The sequence below is a fragment of the Triticum aestivum genome, chromosome 4A (assembly GCF_018294505.1).
Source record: "Triticum aestivum cultivar Chinese Spring chromosome 4A, IWGSC CS RefSeq v2.1, whole genome shotgun sequence".
NCBI classification, from domain to species: Eukaryota; Viridiplantae; Streptophyta; class Magnoliopsida; order Poales; family Poaceae; genus Triticum; species Triticum aestivum.
In genome coordinates this window covers 747,463,794-747,473,494 of record NC_057803.1, presented here as the reverse complement: position 1 = coordinate 747,473,494, position 9,701 = coordinate 747,463,794, and the positions used below count along the sequence as shown (strand labels likewise).

The 9,701-nt window shown below is 43.2% G+C and overlaps 1 pseudogene; it reads left to right on the top strand.

Moving 5' to 3' along the window:
• Positions 1-5,761: 5,761 nt before the first annotated feature.
• On the top strand, positions 5,762-8,302 carry LOC123084578 (uncharacterized; annotated as a pseudogene).
• Positions 8,303-9,701: the final 1,399 nt, after the last annotated feature.

The following is a 9,701-nucleotide window of genomic DNA, read 5'->3' as shown; positions in this document are numbered from 1 at the left end:
AGGTCGCGACGCCCCATCCGCCACTTCTGCTGGGCGTCGTCCCCTTTTTCCTCGGAATCGAATAGACCAGATCAATACTTGCCAGGTACGTCCTCAAATCTGATGCTTTCTCTGTTGGCTTCTTCCCTTTTGTTCTACCTGCTATTCTGGAAGTACTCGGGATGCCTTTTGTTTGCTTTGCATATGTATTAATACGTTTTAAGGCCATTTCATTTTGTGCTGCTGTTTCAGAATAATATATGTTATGCTGGTGCTTTCATTTTCTTAGTATTGTGATTGGGTTGCAGGGTGGAATCTGCTGCTGCTGCACTGGTTGGTAATTTGACATATTACGGTCAGTGGTTGACAATGAACCATAATGAGAAGAAGAACATGCCAAAAGATAGATTGAGCAGGTGACTTATTCCTGTTAGTTTTCATTTCCGCAAAGAAAGAAACAATTATATTAATTGATCTGAGTGTATGCTCATATGCAGCAGCAAGAAGGTGAAGCACCAGGGAGATGCACATGGCATGCCGGAAAGGTTGGGTGACCTCGGCCAGCGTTGGCTGTCCTTGCTGGCGACCTTGCCGTCTCCAACCCACCTGCAGGTATTGCAACTTCTTCCCGCTTGTTCCCTTATTTTCTGCTCAATCCACACTTTGGTTTATGCTTGTTGGGTGTGCAATGTACTCGATCTACCTTTTTACCTATTTTGGTTTATCGTCGATACATATGCAAAAGGAGAGCTGGTAGATACAGATGCAAACGGAGAGGTGCAGATTTGGGAACTGGCTTGCTAACAAAAATAACTCTATATGAAGATTAATTGTAAGGATGTGATCCTTCAAGGAAAGGATGTGCATGATTAGGTCTGGTGCTCTGACATAGCCATTGCTCTCTGCCGTGCTTCACCGGGTTGGTCCATCTTGTGAGAATGTTTTTGTATTACAGAGTGGTTTCACCAGCTTTGGATGCAAGGTCTCAAAAGTTATGTTGTTCCTGGATTATATCTTGTTGCTAGCTGCTTTACTTTTTGTCTTTGCTTGGCCTGCATTATTGATGGGGTGTAATTTCGGTGCTGGTCTTTCAATAATTTTGGTAGGTCAGGTGAGATGCTGATGGTTAGCTATGCTTTGGTTACAGTTTAGAACTTCCGATACCTATGAGTTGTGGTACCTTCTGTTTTGGTTGCAGCGGCCTGACCACGCAGAGAAGAATGGCAGACATTGAGGATTTTGGCGGCAATTTTTCTAATTCGTTTTTACCTCATGGATTCTCATTTATCTCTCTAACTTCCATTTACTCAAGACAATTACGGCTCTGGTACAGATCTATTTTGTTCTGTTCTTTGTTATATGATACAACCCAAGGAAACTGAGGCAGCTAATTTATGCATGCAAATGGTTGGTTTAAAGATCGAAGGCTCATATCTAGATGGTTTTCTTCACAGCTTCAAGATGAAGTAAAAGAAAAGCTTATAACAGAAGAAACATAGTTTGATGGGCGTCCTTGCCAGTGGCATCGCTGTCTCCAACCCGTCCGCGGGTATTTCAGCTCCGTCCCATTCAGTTTACTCCTTTTTGATTTTTTTTCTACTTGAGCCTTGGAGATTGCTAATGGAAATTTCTCTGGTGAGTTTTGCTGGTACCATTGGTGCAGAGGATGTCTTGCCGAACATAGTTTTTAGTTCTTGATCTTTTTTCATATAAGAAATCCAAATACAACAATGGCTCTTTCTGGGAGCAAGGCTGTCATATAAGGGGAAAATTTTAGAAGCTAAGCGACCATAATTTAAATCATGTGTGCCTTGTTTGCTTCCTTATTGTTATATTGCATTAGAGATCTTTAGTATTTTGACTTTCTAAAATTGCAGAGCAGATCTTCAGTATTTTGAATTTTCAGTTACATTTGGTCACGAGTTGTGAGATGCATATAATATTAGCTTCCTTCACAACCATTCATGTGGTTTATTCGGTTTGGTTGGTCGCTGCTGGTACTTTCATACCATTTGGTTATGTGGCAGTGTGTGCTTTTGGTGTCTGCCCAAATCCGAACTGCGCGTGGGGGCGGGTGTTCTCATCCAGGCCTGGGCGTCCTTGCCGGCGACTACTTGCTGTCTAACCCATCCACAGGTGTACCAACTCATTTCCGTCTCTTCGATTTTCCTGTCCAAGTCCATGCTTTGGTTTATCTTAGTTGGCGTGAGAGGTGCAAATGCGAGGATAGACTATGCTATAGTTCTTCAATTTCTTCTTGTTAAAAGAAATAGTCTACCTGACTGCCATTCCGCTTCGAGTAAATCTGTTATTATAATATATTTTCCATGAAATATGGTCTCATTGTTGCTTCTTGAGTAAATCTTTCTGCGAAATCGAGAATTTCAGCAGAGAGTAATAGCCGTCCGAGGCACAAAAATTTGAAGTATAGGGCAAGCATTCTAATTGTTCATACATGAAGTAATACTCTTGCAAGAGCTACACACTAAGTATTTTAATTATAATCGTTTACGCTCAGGAAAAAGATTCAACCTACAAATCTTGAAAGCATTTTTTGAAATGTTTTTGCTGAGTACCTTAGAAATCCAATAGAAAAGGCTAATAAGAAAAATTGCCTGCTTAGTTATAGTTTTGTGATTCATTGCTAATAATCGTGCTTCTATACGGCCCTTGAAGGATTTCCAGGTGCTGTTCGATGGAATGCTCAGTGGGATGTGTGAATTTTATGGTCAGATTTTCCTGCCAGGTTGAATAGCTGATGCAGTGCATTGAGTGTTTTCCATCTACCAGATTTTTCCTAATCGTTATGCAGGCTTGTGGATGTTTTGGTCGAGCTTGTGCTTGGATTATAAATGTGACGTTTTTAGCTCTGTGAAAGTAAAGATGCCTCGATATAATTTGTGCCCATAATACATGTTTTTTTAACGATAAGATGTATCACATATGCTGCAGGTTTTGTATGAATTTCCATTCCAACCATTCTTGATCTCAACTGCTCTTAATTTGTTTTATTGTTCCACCGATTTTGTTTGTGCAAAATCTACCAGCCCAAAATTTTCTTTTGCTTTTGTTAAACCATTGGCTCCTAGAATGTTTGTTTATATAAGATGATTCTGAGGGAAAGAGTTCTATCTATTCTGTGGAGCGGAACAGATGTTTCTGTTGAGTTTGGATTTGCTATGAAGAAGATTTACTTTTGCCTGATCTACGACTTGGAAGAAATACAAACTTGAACTTTCCTACGAAAGCATATGGGAGATCCAATTTCATCGTCCACCTGGGATGCCAAAACAGTTCCTTCTGATGCAGGTATGTTTAGTCGTACAAGACATGTATATGTATGCTGGACATGCTTTTCTTGAATCCAGAGTACTTTGACTTGCATATTATTTATCTTTTCTGTTGTTACGAATCATAAATTACAGTATATAAGTACATCACTGTGTTCACATTGTTACAACTATATAATTAATTAATTATTGTCTTCATATTACAGCATCTTGATGCCAGATGTAATTATGCTTTTCTAAATATTAAAATAGTGCATACACATGTCTTTTCTTCTCCTTGTCAACTTGTGCCGGAAACAATATAATTTTTGTATTTCATTCTGTCGCCTTTTGGTCAATGATCATTTTGTTGTGTTTGGAATGCTGGAGGTGTACTGCAATTTTGTAGATTTCAGCTTTGTTGGTACCGTTTGCTCTTTCTTTATTCTTATGTTATATATTACTGGGAAGATGTTAGTGTGTGTTGCTAAGTGTACCACATTAATTCTCTAGAGTACTGATAAATTTATAGTCGATCCACACAGGCTGGGTCAGCCGTGCCAATGTGCGAGAAGCATTCGCCAATCGCCGCGTGTTTGATGTACAGGACGTGGGAAAACCCTGGATGCCATTCCCCTCTTGTCTATGGTGAAGATGGTTGAACCAGAGCAGATCAGTTGTTGCATATTTTTATACCACTCGATCCATATGTTTCATCATCTGCAGAACACCAGAGAAGGGATATGTTGTTGTACATGAGGTATTAATAAAGTTTCGCGTTCTTTGTTCTGGTGGATTTGGTGCGTTGGGTTGCCATGTATGCTGAATATATTTTCCTTAGATTGCTCTTGTGTTTTTGGTGCAAATTGATCACAGAGGGCCTAGGAGGGTAATTCTAACAAGTGGTGCTCTAATATTCACTTATTCAGTTGCGTTCTGGAATGACCTCTTTTTGCTTCCTATTGTAAGCTTTCGTTTGTTTCGTTTGTCTGCTGTTTTCTTCCTTCTGTATTTTTTCCTTTCTTTGGTGCTGGCGGCCAAATTCAGAGGCTAATTTGTTTCCTTTCAAGGAGGAAGTAATATATGAGTTTTCTTTCCACTTCCTTGCTCTTGCTTAAATACAATCGCTTGTTTATCGACAAAGGAATCAGCTGAGATTCGCTTTTGTTCTGCAAATGGGATTCCAATCAAATTTCAGTTTAACATTTTCTAGACCGACATTTTTCCTCAAAATATTCTTGGCTGCTTTGGTGGTAAGCATACTGAAGGTAGTATTCCATTGTCACTGACATTTTACAGTTAAATGTATTTCTAATAAAGTTTCTACAGAAATATGGTTGTCGAGTAGCATCATTGATTTATTATAAGGTACTGTACTTATTGTTGTTAGTGTCCCTTACTGCATACTGATGGGATAGTCAATTGGGTTCATCATGATGGACATTTACAGCACCATAATTGTTGGATACCCTTTTTTTATCAAGTGGTTATAAATTCTGTCAAACCCATGTCTTTACATGATTTTCTAACATGGAAGTAGTCACTTCCTGGATATCGGAGTATGTACATAGAACTGAACCGCTTATCGCCTCATGTTTTGCTAGAGAAAAATCAAGCACGAGACATGTGTTAGGATGATGGATTTCATATTAAAAAGACGGATGTAATATAAGAGCACTTGGAATGAGCACTTGGAATGCAGTAGACATATGTTTATAGTAGTGTAATTGTAGGATTCCTGATTTGTGGTGCATAGACCACCTGGATTAATTAGTTTTTGTAGTTCCTGTATTTTATTTCTTACTAAAATTTTCTGGGTCGTTGAAAATTTCTGCTCTACACAGAATCTTAAGAAGTTTGGATATGCACACAGGTCCTAATAATAATGAGCTGTTTAGTGCAATGCATGTGGCATGATTACTTCTTTCTTTTCTTTTTATGTTGTACGTTCTTGGAGGTCGCCATTTCTCTCTTCTGTTGATCAAGTTTTCTTCTTCTTTCTTCTGCTTATCAGGGTTTCTTCCTTTCCTTTTTTCTGAAAATTGCATTTATTGTGTGACCTATGTATTGTCATTATTCTTGCTTCATTGGTCGTGTTGATATTCTGGGTTTGGCCCGACATTGTGTTTTCTTTTGCCTCATGCCATTCATATTTTGTGGTTGCGTGTGGCCATATATGATTTGCGCACTTATTTCAATTGTTAGCCGTGCATCATGGTGTGCTTTGCCTGCTTTTTCATGCTTGTGTGAATTGACCATGGTCTGTTCTTGTTGGGGTAAAGCCTGAACTGCCGGGTACACTTTGCTTATTGTCCTTATTCTGGTTGTCCTTGGCATCTTTCTATCAGTGGAGATCCTTGTTTTCAAATAGTAGGGATAGAGGGACAGAAAAGACATTTGTCGTGGCGCTGCAAGTGTTGCCCCCCTCCTCCCCAAGGGCAAGGTGAAGGAAGGTGCCTGTGTGGTTCTTCTACAGTTCGGAGCAAGGATTGCTGTGTCCAACCTGCACAAGAATGCCAAGAAATCCTTCTCGGAGATGTAAGCCACGGCGCATGTTTCTGCCATGATTTCCTTTGGTTGGATTTCGTGGATTTAGATATTGAAAAATTATGGGTTGTGGATGCAGGATTAAGGACATGTACCTGCACTACAGCGAGAGATCTGGGCTGCTTCTTTGTGGCTTTCAAACTTGAAATGTTTGTTTGGAAGTTAGTTTAGTTTTTTGTTGTGGATTCACAGCTTCTCACATGTACCATTCTCTTAGACCTTTAGATTTCCAAAGAAACTAAATGGAGATATGGTGGTATGGTCTCAATACTACAACTTAAAGCCTTCCATGCTTTATATTTTCTTTGAAATTTGCTCTTGAAGAATCATGTATCTATGTTTGATCCGGTGAGAAAAGACGGCTTTCAAGCAGTGAATGCAGGAGTGTTGGCCACATTTGGTTTTTAACTTGGGTGTCTAAATATTCTTACAATACTTGCTCCCTCTCGGCCTTTGCGCCATTGCGCAACGAGTCATCTAGTTGTGCTCAACGAACAAGCCATAGTCGACAGCCTTACTGAAGATAATGTGACAAGGATGTGGACTAGCAGAAGGACATGGGGGGGGGGGGGGGGGGCGAACAGCTCTACTCAGTCCATGATCGGGGCATTGTTGGCATCGCTGCCCCGTGCACGCTGGTTGTCAAGAAGTTCCAGAGCATGAACCCAGCAGCACCGCAGGTAGACGACAATGTCAAGTACCGCTACAGGTCTGAGATGGTCATGCTAGTCAGCAATTCTCATGGTAACATCATCAGAGTCGTAGACCTCATCGAGAGGGAAGACGCGATCATACTTGTTTATGAGTACCCGGTGAACGGCAGCCTCCAATCCTGGCTGCACCAGCAGATGGATGCCGGTCAGCCGCTGAGCTGGCCGGAGAGAAGGGCCATCGCCATTGACGTGGCCCAAGGGATCCGTCACTTGCACCACCGTTGCCACAAGCCCATTGTCCAGCACAACATCAGCCCTAACAATATCTTCCTTGATCAGAATTTCAAGCCAGTGATAACAGGTTTTGACGCTGCACAGATGAGCATGGCCGGGCTCGGCCAACCGCTGCCAATCATGGCGGACCTGCCTCCTGGTAACTTCGGGTATGCAGCTCCAGGTACGTTGGGCGGTCAATGCGCGCAATGTAATTTTGTCTTAACTTCTTTTTACAGGGAATTCTGTCTCCACTAGCTTGGTCTTCTAACTCTTTATAAATGATTAACTGCAGAATATGGGAACACGGCAAGCCCTATGACAGAGAAGGTCGACACCTACAGCTTTGGTGTGCTGCTGCTGGCACTCGTCACAGGGCGGGAGGCCAATGGAGCTGGAGCGAATGGTCATTTGGCGGCTTGGGCGCACAACTTCACTGAATTGTTGGCAGAACAACTGGAATGTTTCGAGAGTTCCGTGGACAAGTGCATCCCAGACCATGTTCAGGCTGGGCGTGGATTGCACCGTTGTGGATCCGAAGCAAAGGCCATCCATGCGGATGGCTCTCAAACGACTATGCCGCGGCTGTGGGCGTGGCCCATTCCGTGGCCTCTTCTGCTGCTACTTGCTGTGATGCATAATGTGTTGCTTGGAAAGACCACGTCATGCATGTGGTCCATATGATGACTTATTTGAATAAATTCAAACAACATTTTGCTGTCCTATTGTCTTCACCTCTGCAAAATTCTGCTGCTTGTTTTCCTTCTCTCTGTGCAAACCTTTCTTCTGGCTGCTAGTTCTCAGGACTTGAGCAACTAGTATCTGACATAACATCATCCCGTGGCTTGTTATTCGTTGCATTTTGCAGGGTTACATTTTATATTTGTTTTTCTTCTGCTGACCGGAGCTGCACTGAACTACTGAAGGGGTCAAGACTCAAGAGAACATGCACATCAGATTTTATTTGGGGCGTGAATATGCATTGCCCACATATATTTCTTTGTGCAATAAGGAGCCTCTCACCAGCAAAAAGGTATATATATATTGAACATATAAACCCTCCTAGACTCGTAGTCACGACCGCGCCCTCCACGTCGCCCCATATAATCGCTATGCCACCGCGTGTAAATTCTGCACCCCGCCGAGGGCATTTTAGTCTTTTCAGCGGGCCAAGGGCATTTTAGTCTTTTCAGCGGGCCAAAAAGGCAGGCAGCGCGGGCAGGGAGACCGCAGACTGCGTCTTCCCCACGAACCCTAGCCGCGTCCTCGCCTCCTCCTCCATCCGCGCCGCGTCCTCGCCTCCTCCTCCATCCGCGCCGCGTCCTCGCCTCCTCCTCCATCCTCGCGCCGCCTCCTCGCCTCCTCTTCCATCCGCGCGCCGCCTCCTCGCCTCCTCCATCCGCGCGCCTCGGCGGTGACCCCATGGAGGGCGGCCGGGTCGGAGCGGTCCCCCGCGTCCCTCCTTCCCCGCTCGGCGAGCTGCCCGTTCTCCCCCGACGACCGGCGCAGGAGAGAGAAAGAGGAGAGGGATGTGTGGCGGCGGACGGGAGAGGGTCGACCTCGTGGTCGGTGGCTGCTTGATCTGAGAGAAAGAGGAGAGGAAGGTGTGGCGGCGGACGGGGGAGGGCCGACGTCGCGGTCAGTGGCGGCTCGATCTCTACAAGAAAGAAGGGGTTTGAACTCCTCCCCTGTGTAAGCTCCTCCTCCTAATTCCTATCTCCTTAAATTAATTTATATTTCGCAGTTAGGGTTTCGGTGTTTGGTTTTAATGATGGGTGTGCAGGAGCATGGGAGGGTGAGAAGAACAGAGGTGGAGGCAGGACCGCGATGCCGGAGCTCTAGGCGTCGCTCGCGTTGTCGTGGAGTGGAGAAGTGTCGCCGGCCATGACTGATGGTTGTTGCTCACCGGCCGTCGTCCCCTGTACCCAATCCAGGTTGCACGTCCTCACACCGCCCACCCCCCTACCTCTTGATCCCCCCAGTTCTCTGGTAATCTGATTTCGATTTCTTTATTTTTGTAAACATGATGTGCAGACCTGAGAAAGAAGAGGAGAGGAAGAATCCTGAGGGAGAGTTTGATGAAAGGGTACTCTCTCTCTCTCTCTCTCTCTCTCTCTCTCTTTCGGTCAAGTTTTTTCTGCATTCTGATATTTGTTTGTTTTAGCCATGTTTAGATTAGTTTCTATGTATGCCAACTATTTTGTTTGCTTATATTCCAGCGACCTATGTTCCATACTGAATGCATATTTGTGCAGTGGTTCTTAGTTATATTCTGATAAAGAGAGAAAGAATTGGGGATAGAGGTATAAGGCCTTAGATTCTTTGCCTCCAACAGAAGAAATGATTCATGTGTGCCTCCCTTTTTGTTATATCTTACATTCTTTTTTACCTGGGCAGATATCACATAGTCATGGTTGGCAGCTAATATCCAAAAATTTATTGTTGTTAGTACACTGAGGTTTATCTTATTTTGGTAAAGGTTTTGTCTATCAAGAACTACATATGCTGGTATTCTCACCTTCCACTGCCTCTTTCCCCTCTCTGTATGAACCCTTTCCTCATTTGTTTTTGTTCGTGATATACTTTGCTTGTTTTGGCACCTTTTAATTGATGCATTATTCTGTCTATTTTTTTGTACTCAGGTGCCTATGCGAGCTACATTGGAAGAATCCATGTATTTAGTTGTGGCATGTTTGGCAGCTACAGCAGCTTGATAATTAATTAGTTCTCATCCAAGGTGATTTACTTCTCCCCTTTCTTTTCCAAGAGGCAAATAATTGGCTGCTAATTAGCAGCTTGGTTATTTTCTATCTCAAGTGTGATTGTCGTCTTTGCCCTGCTGCTTACTTCTGCTCCCTGCTGTGACTATATTTTGCGAGGCACTAATAAGCAACAATTGCACAAGGTCTATGCCAGAACTATCTTAGATTAGGCACTAATTTCTTTTGTACTTGTCTAGCATTTGAAGAGTCCATATGTG